The following is a 13,753-nucleotide window of genomic DNA, read 5'->3' as shown; positions in this document are numbered from 1 at the left end:
ATAAGATCCCTTTCACTTTACTGTTCAATGAGTTTTGACAAATGTATTCAGCCCTGGGACCACCAGTACAATCAAGAAAGAAAATACCATCACCACAAAATGTCCCCTGGCAGGCAATCTTCTGAATCTTACCACCATAGATGTTTTACCTTTATTTAACATAAATGGGATCACAGAGTGTGGACTCGCCCAGCATAGGTGACATTCATCTGTGTTTATCAATATGTCCATCAACAGCTCACTCCTGTTTATTGTTTTATATTATCCCATTGTACGCCTATCACAGCTTGTTTACCTGTTTGGCTGTGGGTGGACAATGGAGTTGTTTCTGATGTTTTGGCTATTGTGAATAGACCTTGTGAATGCTAATTTTTTTTTTTTAACAATGTCACTGGCACAGGTTAAGTACCCATCATGCGGGCATGGCCTGTGTATTTCTTGCCTGGAGCACTCCCGAGAGCTGTGCAGTAGTCCATCCTATAATTTTTGCCACTATTGTTGGACATGTAGTTTCTTTAAAGCTTTTGCTACTATAAATAATGCTGCTGGGGGAATTCCCTGGTGGTCCAGTGATTAGGACTCCGAGCTTCAACTGCAGGGGGCATGCGTTCGATCCCTGGTCGGGGAACTAAGATCCCTCAAGCTGAGCAGTGTAGCAAAAAAAAAAAAAAAAAAAGTTCTGCTGGAACATCTTTATAGTGACTGTTACATGTGTGGCTATGCTGCTTTCCTGAAGATAAATTCCCAGAAGCAGGAGTGTTAGGTCAAATGGTGTCCGTGTTTTTAAGGCCCTTGCTACACAAGGTCAGGACTTTTAGGCACATTCATATCCATTTTCCCCCCATTTACTTCTCATATTAAGGATAGGCATCACTATCCCCACTGTTCAGATGGGAAAACTGAGGACTGGAGAGATGAAATGATCAGCCAGAGGCCATGGAACTGCTTAACTACAGAGCTGGGAGGAAACCCCAATCTCTGAGCCCTGTACTCTTCCAGGGCCACTTCCTGCCTCACTCTCACGCATTTGCCTGTGTCAGAAACGCTTGGAATTTTCCCACAAAGATTTCCATGAAAATCAAATTGTGAGCTGAGAGATGAAAGGCAGCCTCGTGTTAATTAGACTGGCTTTGACTTGGTTCGTCCACCGAGCCTGGCTGTGTGTGACTATCTCCATTTTCATACACCCGCACGTTGGCACTCTCACACCCACCAACACCAGTGGCGGCCAGTCCAGATGATGGGTCCAGATTCTCCTTCCAAACTGCCTTCGGAGCTGGGAGCCACAGGTCTCCTGACTTTGCAGTAGTGGCACATTCTGGCACTGGACAGGGGGCCCTGGCTTGGCTTCCGTACATCTTCTCAGCCAACTTGGCCCAAAGGACATCTGGTTATTTCCCAAAATCAAATCTCCCCTGAGGACAAAGATCAGGCTGCTGGGGTGATTCGAAAGAATGATCCGTTCCTGAGATGACTGCTTCCAAAGAGGTGTTGCAGCTAGTCTGGGGGTAGCTGAGCCCTGGCGCTCATCCAGTGCCCGGGGGATGTGGAGGCGCTCTGTGAAGTACGGGAATCCTGGGTATTTGCAGAGGGTTCTCAGGCCACTCTGGGGGTTGTGGAAACAGCTCACCATCAAAACTGAGACATAGTTTGACTTCTTTCACTTATTAATTGGTTTTGTGTCTGACAGGGCTATACTCATTATCTTATTGAATCCTCAACAACCAATTATACCTATTTTACAGATGAGAAAACTAAGGCTCAGAGAGGTTAAGAAACTTGTTTGAGGTCACATAGCAGTCTGTACTCAGTCTCAGTGTGCCTACTCTTTGCAGACATCAGGCCCCAGCCTCTCTTCTGAGTTAGAGAGGTCTCTGCCCCTGTGTGTGGCTAGTAGGCCCCAAGAAACGCATGTTCATCTGAAGAACCCAAGCAGAACCCAAGATGATTCTCAAGTGTTTGGAAGATACAAACGGTCCAGACTCCTCCTCTCCCCACCCAAATCCTGTTCAGGTTCCTGAGGGGCTTCCTTCCTGGGACCACACCCTAGGCCGACCCCATTGCTGAGTGGATCCATTAACACCCCTTTTAAGAATGTGGGTGTTGTGCCCTGAGTTGGGGCAAAAAATAATCACCTCCTGTCAGCCCTGGGTCTGAGGCCTCCCTGCTCTTGAAGCAAGGAGGCCTAAGAAGGCCTTTGTCCACGGGAGAAGAAACCAGGAAAGGAAGAGACCATTCTCTCAGAAAACATGTGTTTTCTGTTTACAGAGGGGCCTGTCCAGTTCCCATGCTTTGTTCTTTAATATGGAGCCAAAAAAAAAAAAAAAATCAAATGTGCAGCTTCCTCTCTGAGGTACATTTGGAGGCTGGAAAATCTGGATTGCTGCAGGCGCGTTGTGCTGGGCTTTGAGCTGGCCCGGGCTGGGGCCTCATGTCCTATCTGCTGCCAATGTCCAGCATCACGTGGCCTTCGTATACCAACCCAGAAGGCCACGTGGAAAACAAAATGCCCCCTCGGTGTCTCCCAGGAACCCGGTGGGTGGAGATGGGAGAGGCAGGCAGCCTTGGTGTAGCTGGGGGTTTGGTTTCTTCAACACCGAGTCTGTATGTGCGTGTGAATATCCTGGGGTGCCCTCACTCACACTTCCTGAACTTGCGCCACTGGCATGGCTGACCCGGTCCAACAAACTGAGCATCCCGGAACCACCTGATTTTTCACACCCTCTTCTCAGCTGCTGGACAGAGCGTGTCCTTCCCAATACCCGAGGCAACGAGACCCCGTGTAACAGGTGGGTGTTAACTTGGACGGAATCTCCAGGCTCCTGGGGTAAAGCTCGTGGGTGCCGGGCACCTTCAGCGTGGGTAGAGGGGCTTAGCTCTGGGTGGAGGGTCCTCCTGTTGGGGATGAGGCAGCAGTGAGCTAACGAGCTGGCAGCCAGCTGTGCCCACTGTGAGGAAACTATCACTGGAGTCAGGTTAGCACAAAGCGTAGAAGTCTGAGTTCCACAATCGGGGATCTGGGCCCCAGTGCAGGCTGTGCCCCTTCTGCTGAGAGGCCTTAGACAAGCCTCCTCTCTGATCTCAGCCCCTCATCTGTGAAAGGTGACTGCTTACTAGCACTTAAGGGAACTGCTATGAGGAGTAATGAGATTCTACAAAGGCACAGGGCCCAGGCCTGCCTGGCACTGGTTTTCAGTAACTGGCAGCTGCTATTAGGACCGCTGGGCCTTCCATCTTTGCAGTGGTACCGCAAACTCAGCCTCGGCTGACACAGCTTAGGCCAGAGTCACGGCCAGCATGAGGCAGGGCGCTACAACCCCTGACGCGGAGCAGAGCCCAGAGGGGGCAGGAGTAAGTCGCCTTGCTGGGCCTGGCCTGCTCACTGCAGACACCGTAGTCTGCGTCCTGCCTAATCGCGCTGCGTCCCGGGCAGCCGCTCAGAAGGGCCAGTCGGGGCCGGCGCGCTTTGATCCACCCGCTGCGCGCGTCCCAGGGGCCCCGTCGCCCCCCCCCCGGCTTTGATCTCTGCCCCCCGCTGTGCGGCATCACTGCGGCCTCCGCGACTCGCGCACCTGGGGGCAGGCGGGGGCAGGAAAGAGGTGGACAGAAGGAAGTGCGCGCGGGGGCTCCTCAGGGAACCGCGCCCTTCCACGGTGGGGCCTGGCGGCCTTGGCCTTGCCGGCCGCCCGCCCTTCCGTCCCGCTCCGGAAGCCAGAACATGCGCAACGGGCGGCGCGGACGCAGCGTGGCGGGAGGGGCGTGGCCTTACGTCCCCGGGGGCGGGGTCTCTGCGCGGACTCCGGAAGCCCAGGCTAGGGCCAGCCCGCTGGCGTTACGAGCCAACGCAGCGGCGCGGCCGAGGGGGCGTGGCGGGATCTAAGGGCGTGGTCTCCACGCTACTGGGGGCGTGGCTTCTGCGGGGCGGTCGCCGAACACCGGGGGCAGCCGGCGGTGCGGACTTAACGTCGCAGTCAGGCGGCCGAGGCGTGGGCGGGGCCTCGTGCGGCCGGGGGCGGGGCCAGGGCGGGGCCTCCTTTCTGCGGCGGCGCTTGTGGCTCAGTTTACGCGTCCCGCTTGCTGTCTTTGGCCCGGCTTTTGGTCGCGTATCCGAGATATTTGAGCTAAGTTTCATCTAATTCAGATTTTCATTTACTTTAGAATTTCATTTTTAAAAGATTAACAATTTTCCCTTTTTTCCCCCTTCCCTAAGCAGCTAACAGAACAACCAGACAGTAGGGAATTTGGAAAACCTAGGAGAGTACAAATAAAAATACAAATAAAAATGAGAAATTTCAGAATCTCACAGCGCCTACCAGGGCGGCTGAGGGTTCCGCGTGGGACTCTGGTCTCGAGTCCTTTTTTTTTCTTGTAAATATATAGATTTTCACATAATCGGGGTAACACTGTACATACACTTGTGGATGTCTTAAAAATAACTGACTTTTTTTAAACTGTAAAGCCACACGTTTATTGCAGAAATTTGGAAAATTGAAAAAATACAAAGAAGAAAATAAAAATAACCTGAGATTCTACCACACGAGATCACCAGTATTAACATACTGGCATTTTTCCTGCCTCTTTACAGAATTCCACATATGCTTGAAACAAAATTGGGATCTCACTGTAAATATTGTTTTGCAACTTTCTCCTTTCATGCATAGCTAATTATAAATGTCCCCACATTATGGAGTGTTCATCTCCAATGTTACTTGTAATCTCAGAGCACTGTGTAGGCTGACCCATGTTTTATTTAAACTATATACCATGATTAGACATTAATCCTTGCTTCCTCCTTTTATGATGAACATCCTTGTAGCTAAATCTTTGTGCATGTTCACAAAAATTCCTGATGACAAATCCCTAGATGTGGAATTGCTGAGTCAATATAATCACTACCACTTCTTGTATCCCTCTTTTTCTTTACATGTTTTCCAAATTTAAAAAATAATAAACTAATATTTTAACAAGTGATATGACCCAAGAATACTGTATATGCAAAAAATGATCACCCATATCTAAAATATATAAAGAGCTCCTACAACTCAACAACAACAAACCTGATTAAAAAGCAGGCCAAGTACTTAAATAGACATTTCTGCAAAGGTGATACACAAATGGCCAATAAATACATGAAAAGATGCTCAACATCACTAATCATTAGGGAAATGCAAATCAAAACCACAATGAAATACCACCTCACACATATTAAGATAGCTATTATTAAAATAATAATTATAACAGGCATTGGTGAGGATGTAAAGAAAATGGGACCCTTGTGCATTGCTAGTGGGAATGTGAAATGGCGCAGCTGCTGTGGAAAACCGTATGGCAGTTCCTCAAAAAATTAAACATAGAATTGCCATATGACCCAACAATTCCACTCGTAGGTATATACCCCAAAGAAGTGAAAGCAGGGACTCTAGCAGATAGTACACATCCATGTTCATAGTAGCATTATTCACAATAGACAAAAGGTGGAAACAACCCAAATGTCCACCAACAAATGAATGGATAAACAAAATGTTGTCTGTACATACGATGGAATATTATTCAGCCTTAAAAAGGAATGAACTTCTGACAAATGCTGCAACATGGATGAAGCTTGAGAACATAGCCCAAGCAAAATAAGCCAGACACAAAAGTATAAATACTGTGTGATCCCACTATACGAGGCACCTAGAGCAGTCAAATTCCTAGAGACAGAAAGTAGAACTGTGTGGGCTTCCCCGGTGGTGCAGTGGCTGAGAGTCCACCTGCCGATGCAGGGGACACGGGTTCGTGCCCCGGTCCGGGAAGATCCAACATGCCGCACAGTGGCTGGGCCCGTGAGTCATGGCCGCTGAGCCTGCGCGTCCGGAGCCTGTGCTCCGCAACAGGAGAGGCCACAGCAGTGAGAGGCCCACGTACCAAAAAAAAAAAAAAAAGAAAGTAGAACTGTGGTTACCAGGGGCTGGGGGGCGGGAGGGAAGAATGGCAAATTATTATTTAATAGGTAGAGAGTTTCTGTTTGGGATGACGAGAAGTTCTGGAGATGGACAGTAGTGATGGTTGCACAACAGATGTGAATACTTAAAGACACTGAAATGGTAAATGGTAAGTTTTATGTATATTTTACTACACACACACACAAAAGACATTTCTTGGGGGAAAAGATCTCTCCCAGATTCTGGTTCTAAGATGTCTGGGTGGGACAAGGCCTGCACATGTCACAAGCTCCTGGTGGGTGACCCTGCCCATGTGGTCAGGACAGCCCTTCTGAGGAGCTCTGTTCTAGGGAAGCAGGGGCCAAGCCCAGCCTTACACATCCAGCATTTTTTGTAATAATTTCCAAGCTGGGAGAGAGAAACCTGCTTTGGGAAAGTAGTGAGTCACTGTGGATCTTTATCTGAACTTGGTGTTTTCTTTCTGGGCCATTGAAACACACACACACACACACACACACACACACACACACACATACACACAAGTCTCTTTGTCTTGATTGTAAATATAATAAACATTTATTGTCATCAACAAACACAGAAAAGCACCCACGAGGAAATAACAAATACATAGAATACCCCACCTCCGAGAAACCACAGTTGACATTCGAGTGTATATTTGACCAGTCTTTCTTCTCTATTCATAATACATACCTAAAATCATTGTGGCGATATATCATGTTTTATAATCTGCTCTTCTGCTAATACACAATGAACAACTCACTTTGTCTTTAAATATGTTTCTATAGCCCACTTTTTAATGTTTGCAGAATAGTCCGTTGTGCAGATGTCCCCTGTATATAACTTCCGTACCCAGTTCACTGTCTGGCTGTCTAGGTGATTTACAAATGTGCTGTGATGAACATCTTCCCTGCACACCTTTAATAATTCCCAAGTTCTAAATTCCTTTTTTTTTTTTTTTTTGAGCTTAAGCTGTGTTTTCTTTTTTTTACTTTATTTTTTTTTAAATTGAAGTATAGTTGATTTAATGTTGTGTTAATTAGTGCTGTACAGCAAGGTGATTCAGCTATCTATCTACATTCCTTTTTTATATTCTTTTCCATTATGATTTATCATAGGACATTTAACATAGTTCTCTGTGTTATACAGTAGGACCTTGATGTTTATCCACCAAGTTCTAAATTCTAATAATTTAGGTACTCCTAGAAGAAGAATTGTCACTTCACAGAGGATTTGCTTTTTAAAGTCTCTTGAACATATTGCCAATTGGCCCTCCAGGAAGGATGAACAGGTTACTCTAGCACCAGGAGCACATGAGTGTTTGTGGGCGTGTTTTTTACATAGAGATATCTTAGTTCTACCTGGCAGGGGATCTGTCACAGCAGGAACATCACAGCTCCAGGGGTGGGGAGTCACTGTGAACCCCTGTCTCTTGCTTTTGCTGAACAATCCCCAGGAGTCAGGCTCTGGGGAACTGGGCTCTGAGCTCTGCTGGGGCAGCGGCCCTGAACCCATGGCACCTGCAAGGTTAGACTCCTACTTACCCCTAGAGGCCACTGAGTACTTTTCACTACTGGTTTGCTGGCACTGTCGGGACCACCTGGACCCAGGTGTGAGGTGTGGAAGGGGCTCCAACTCCCCACCAGGCTCACCTGGCTCTTCACTGTGGCTTGGAAGATGGCATCCTCCACTGTAGGGCCGACAGTCCTGGACACATCCCTGGTATGAAGCAGGACTCCTGTACTAAGTGGTCACCACCAGGAAACCAGACCCCCAGCCCCGTAGCCTCCCTCCATCAGGCCCCCCATCACGGCAGCACAGGGTATCTTGTACAACCCTTGGGTGGTCACTGCTGTCAGCCCAGTCATGCCGGGGCTCAGCCCAAGACCCAGCGCTGGCCTGGGGCATGCCCTCCACATCTGTCCATCCCAGTTACGAGCAAGGCCACCAGGGACACTAGAGATACAGGTCCTGGCCATCCTTCCTCCGAGGCCCTGTCATCAGCCCATCCTCCCCTCCCCAGGGCCACAACCTTCCCTCATCTGGACAGTCACCGCTTCACTGCCGCTGCCTGGCAGTGCAGCTGCCAGAGTGGCTCTTCAAACACACAGCTCCTGTCCCCCCTTCTTAAGCAGGTGGTCCCCTGCTTCTCTCTCCCACCTCACCTCCCACCCTTTCCCCAACACCGCCTCCCCCCTTCTCCCGCCAGAGAGAACTGCCTGCCTCTTCTCTCAAGCTGTTCCCTCTGAAAGGGATGTTCTTCCCACCCACGTTACCTTCCCAGCCCCTCCTCCCGTACTCCTACCATGAATAACAATAGCAGCTAACGTTATTGGTTATTGAGTCTGCACTGCAGATGAGGCTCAGCCCAGCTACCACCCCCTCCAGGAAGCCTTCTGGGGTGGATCCCGGGCTAGGACACGCCACTCCAGCAGTGCGTGGGTCTTCTGGCCTTTGGTAACAAGCTCCACAACCCTGCCTTGGAGCCCCACGAGGCTGTGAGTATTCAGAGAACAAGGACGTGAGTCTTCACTGCCCTCAGTGCCCAGCCCAGGGCCTGTCCCAGCTGTCAAGTCACGTCCTATTTGGGGCAGCAAGTCCAGGACACCACAGCAGGTAAAAGCAGGCAGCCGAGGTCTCATACGCTGAGAGGCACTGGTCAGAAATTAATTCAGACCATCTAGTTTCAAACACACAACCACCTGGAAACACGAAAACTTGATATTTGTTCTTGACAGAGGGATAAAAGGGAAAAGGGAAACTGGAAAGAAGATTACAAGTTCACGTCACCTAAGAGAGCAATGGTTTTTCCAGTGTAAGCCTGCTGTGTGACCTTGGGGCAAGAGGTGTCCCTCTCTGGGCCTCAGCCCTCAGGGACCACCCCAGGCCTCCCAGCTCTGAGACTGGGTGCAGGATTTCTTTCTTACTTTCTTTATTTTTTAAAATAAACTTATTTATTTTATTTATTTATTTTTGGCTGCGTTGGGTCTTCATTGCTGCACGCGGGCTTTCTCTAGTTGCGGTGAGCGGGGGCTACTCTTCGTCGCGGTGCGCGGGCTTCTCATTGCGGTGGCTTCTCTTGTTGCAGAGCATGGGCTCTAGGCGCACAGGCTTCAGTAGGTGTGGCACACAGGCTCAGTAGTTGTAGCTCGTGGGCTCTAGAGAGCAGGCTCAGTAGTTGTGGCGCACAGGCTTAGTTGCTCCACGGCATGTGGGATCTTCCTGGACCCGGGCTCGAACCTGTGTCCCCTGCATTGCCAGGCGTATTCTTAACCACTGTGCCACCAGGGAAGCCCAGGTGCAGGATTTCAATGGTAATTACTGTTGGTGACCACCCTGCAATCAGCAAAAGGTCCACAGTGCAGCCTGCCCCTGGAAGTGAGAATGAATCCCCTTCTAGAACATTCCACGAGGTTCAGTGCCTCTACTTCACTTGAAGTGGCCCTGCCCTCCCTTCCCCCTCGAGTGGAGCCCCCCTGGCCTGTAGCAGGCTTTCTAAGGCAGGTCACCCCTGGGGACCCTCTTTATGGTTCAGCTCTTTGCCCTGACTGACCCAGTACGCTGGGTGGGTTTCTGAGGGCTGCCAGGTTAGAGGAACCCAGCACAGTCAGGGGACCATCAGGAGACCCACCCGGTCCAACGGAGTCAGGAGAGCAGTGGTCCAGAGAGGAGAAAATGCCACAAGGAGGACCCACCTGGGTGAGGGCCCAGCCATGACCAGGGCTGCAGGTGGTGTTCGGGTGAAATGACAAGTATGAGGATGACGTGACAAGTTATTCATAACGCCACGTTTGATCAGCATGAAGAGATGGACTTTATATCTTGAGATTGACTTCCTATTTTTTTTTGTTGTTGTTCAAAAATATCCTTTCAGAAAAGGGAATTATAATTAGTTATTTTTCTAAAGGTCCCAACATGGAAAAATAGAAAGTTGGTAACCTCCAGTAGAACTGCAATATTTCCTTTGAAATCTGACTGGTCTGTGAGTTCCAGATGTCTGAGAACCCCTTTCTGCATGCTCCCTGTTGAGGCCACCGGGGAGGGTTGCCACTCTGTGTTTAAAGCCTGCAGTGGCTCCCTATTCCTTCAGGTTTGGAGCCAGATTCCTTAATGTGGCATGGAAAGTCTAGGAAGGCGGGAGATGGGAAGAGGGAAGGAGGAAAGCAAAGGTCAGGGGCAGCTTTCTGGAGGAAGTGGTAACTGAACCAAACCTTACAGGCTGAGCCAGTTGGCAAGGGGTAGATGGAGAAGGGGGGGCAGGAGGCTAGAGAGGAACTTCCATGCCTCTGGGAAGTATCACATCCTGGTTGAAAATAGGCTGAGCAGGGACGGGGTTAGGGAAACTGCAGAGTCCAACAACAGGGTCCCGAGGAATGCTCAGAGCAGAGAGGAAACTATAACCATGCCCATTTCATAGGCTTAGAGAGAAGGAGGGACCCACCCGGGGCACGCAGCGAGTGAATGCTGGGGAAGGGACTTGAACCTGGATCTATCTGACTCGCAAGGCCAGACTCTCCACCACCTGAGGGCCTGATTGGGGCCGGGAGTCCCCTCTCTGGTGCCCCATGCCAGCACTCCACCCAGTCCCTCCTTCCTGGGCATGGGCCTGGGCCTGGGCCTGGCTGGGGCAGACTGGCTACAAGGCTCAGCTCCCCCCGGGCTGCTGATGCCATGGAAATGCATCCAGAACATGATGTCTCCCAACCTGCAGGCCTCTGCTAGTGCCATGAGGACAGACGCTGCAGAAAGCTGAGGGCCCCTTGTTCTGCAGCAGCGCCTCTAGACCTCCTGACAGGCACCCCGGTGGGGCAGTGTGTGCCAGCTCACAGTCTCCTGCAGAGAGACAACTCCCAAGCCTCCCCGGAGGCTCAGAGGTGGGGACACTCCTGGGGGATGGTGGGGCTCCCCTAAGAGAGGCCTGCCCCCACCTCGCAAGAAAGTCTCTGCGCCTCTTTCCAAGTACTAAAAACGCTAAACGCCATGGCTCGCCCCCTTGACCACTGCACAGTGTAACCCATGCTGGCTGGCATTCATCCAACCGATTATGAAGTCAATAAATACAGATGGGGAGTGATGGTCATGATGCCAAGCTATGACAATGATGCTCACGAGGACATCTCCCACACAGCCACACTGTCAGTCCTCAAAATGTCTCAGGCTTTGAGAAGGAGCGACTGTCGCAGGCCACCAGGCTGCCAGGCTGGAGGGCTGCAGAAGAGGCCAGACCCTGCGGGAGCGTCGTCTCACCACCCCATTCCCAGCAGCCTGCTGGAAGACATGACCAGGTCCAGATGGGCCCCTGGAGACCATCCAGGGCAACCTGCCCAACTGTTCCGGTGAAACTGAGGCCCAGAGAAGATGCTCCGGGCAGCACCAGAGTCCTGGCAGAGCAGCGGCAGCGTCCTAGGCCTTGCTCTGCTGCCCGGCCAGCCACTCCCCCAGATGTGGCCCTGCCTTTCCCATAGGGGCGGGGGCCTTCCTGGCGGCTGGAGGGGAGGGTCTCCTGGTAGGAGGTGTGGAGGTGGAGTGGGATGAAGGGCACCCGGCAGAGGAGTGAGGAGCGGGGGACCCCTGGCCTGGGACTTGGGGGCCTCCGGGCAGCAGGGGGAGACTGGGGGCTCCCGGCAGGGAACGTGGGGGGCTCCCACCGGGCCGCCCGCCCGGTCGCGCTGCCAGGCTGATTAGCATGGGCGAGGGGCGCTGGCGCGGGGGCTCCGCCGGCCGAGCTGGCACGTCCCTCGCGGGCCCAGCTGGCCGGGCCGAGACACAAAGCGCCTCAGACGGCGGCGGCGGCCCTCGGCCATTCACGCGTAGGGGCGGCCCGGGTGCGGGCGGCGAGGAATTCCCGCCGCCTGGGCGAAGAATAGCGCCTGGGCCGGGCGGGGCTCGGCCGCCCTGCGCTCCTGACCTTGAACCTTTGTGACTGGAGCGCATGCAAATCGCGGCGGGGCCGCGCCAAGCCCCGAGGGCGCTGCGCCGCCCGGGGTGTCCCGGGGAACAATGCGCCACTGTCCCCGCGCGGAGCCGCGGGCTGGGAACGGCGCGGGCACGCACCCGGCGGCTCGGCGCGGAATGCCAATGCGGATCCACCGGAGCGGCGGGGAGGCGCGGGCCCGCGGGCGGGCGGGGGAGGTGACCCCGGCCCGGAAGGAGGCCCGGCCCCGCGCCCTCCGCGCCCGCCGACCGCGGTGGCGACATCCCAGAGATCTTAGGTTCTTTTAGGTGCCTGTCTCTCCCTCCCTCCCTCCCGCCCTTCCTGTCTTTCTCTGACTGGGCTTTCCTCCCTTTTATTTTTTAAATCCTCTAAATGATCGGTAACAAAATGAAGGTGGCCCCAATAACCGCCTCACCCAGAAGGCCCTGGTACTCCCCGGGGTGGGTTCCTGGCCCATTCCCTCTCCTCGGGGCATATTCCTTCTCCCCGTGGAGGGTGAACTCTTACAATTCAGCATCTTGCCTTTGTCACTGGGCATTTCCGCGTGTCGTCCACACCCTCCACCGATGTACCTTTTAAAGGGTGAACAGTATTGTTCTCCGTGGCTGAGCTGCAGTCCCTGTCCCCTGGGTGGGTGTCAACAGGGTCGTCCCGGTGCATAAGGAGCCCTTCAGAGAGGACAGACTCGGGGGAACTCTCCATGAGTCACTAAATTACAAGCTGCTAAATTGAACCCAGAAGGGCTGTACCAGGCCAGCGTGCGGGTCCTACAGCATCTCTCCTCACTGGCCTGCATATTGTCCTTATTATGTGACTAAGTGGGTACCTTAGAAAGCACACATACCACGTGGGAAGCTTAAGCTGGGTTTTAGGCACAGGTGCACGACCAGGTGATTCTAGCACTTTGAATTGGACACATTCTCAGTAGCAGACAGAGGCCCAGCCCAGAGTCAGATGTTGCAGCCCTGGAGCTGACTGCTGACTGGTACCTTGTTCTCCCGGGACTCGGGCTCTGGCGCCTGCTTGCCCATCTCACAGAGGCAGTGGGTGTGAGGGCTGAGCCTGTGGGTTGCAGGAGGGAGGTGTGAGGGAGGCCCCTGTGTGTGCAGGCAGCGTGCACGGGTCCGTTTCCACCCACCGAGGCGCCAGGGAGCCCAGTTCTGCGGCGGAGAGGGAGGCTCAGACGAGGTGACCTTGTCAAGACATTTTCTCTCTTGGCCTCAGCTTCCCCAAGTGATAAATAAGGGGGTTGTAGAGAGAATCTCTAAGGATCATTCCTGCTCTGTGAGATACAGGAATAGGATTGCTTTTTAAAGGATGGGAATAGAGCACATGGCCGCATGCTTCACAGCCAGGGCTCCCGAACGTGCGGGCATTATTGGTTCCTAGCAGCTGACTCGTACACTGAGGCCTCTTTGGGCTGGACGCTAAGCTGACCCCCAAAAGGCCTGAAACCCTGCCCCTGTCCTTGAGGGGCTCAAAGCCTGGCTAGGGGCAGGAGGGGTGGGAAGGGGTGGATAAGGAAGCAGACGGTGAGGGTGGTGAAGGAGGAAGCTTGGTGGGTGGTGGGCGTGCTGGAGTGGGAGAACGCAGGAGGCAATGGGTGGGGGGTGTCTAGGAAGGCTTTCGGGAGGGGGCTGTCTGAGCTAAGTCTTAAGGAGGATGAGTAGCTTCTCATCAGGAGAAGAGAGTGGGGAGCACTTTGGGCGGGGGGAGCTCATAGGGCACAGAGGGAGCACTCCTGGCACAGGAACATTCCAGGCGGAGGTAGCATTCTAAAAGGCAAAGGACATGATGAATGCACTCTAGGACAATCCCTTCCTCAGGTAAAATTTTCTCCTTCTTTGCATTTATACACTCTGCCTCAAGGGTGGCC

This window comes from Hyperoodon ampullatus, assembly GCF_949752795.1.
Source record: "Hyperoodon ampullatus genome assembly, chromosome: 11".
Classification (NCBI taxonomy): domain Eukaryota; kingdom Metazoa; phylum Chordata; class Mammalia; order Artiodactyla; family Ziphiidae; genus Hyperoodon; species Hyperoodon ampullatus.
The sequence above is the reverse complement of the archived record's forward strand: the minus strand, read 5'-3'. Positions refer to the sequence as shown.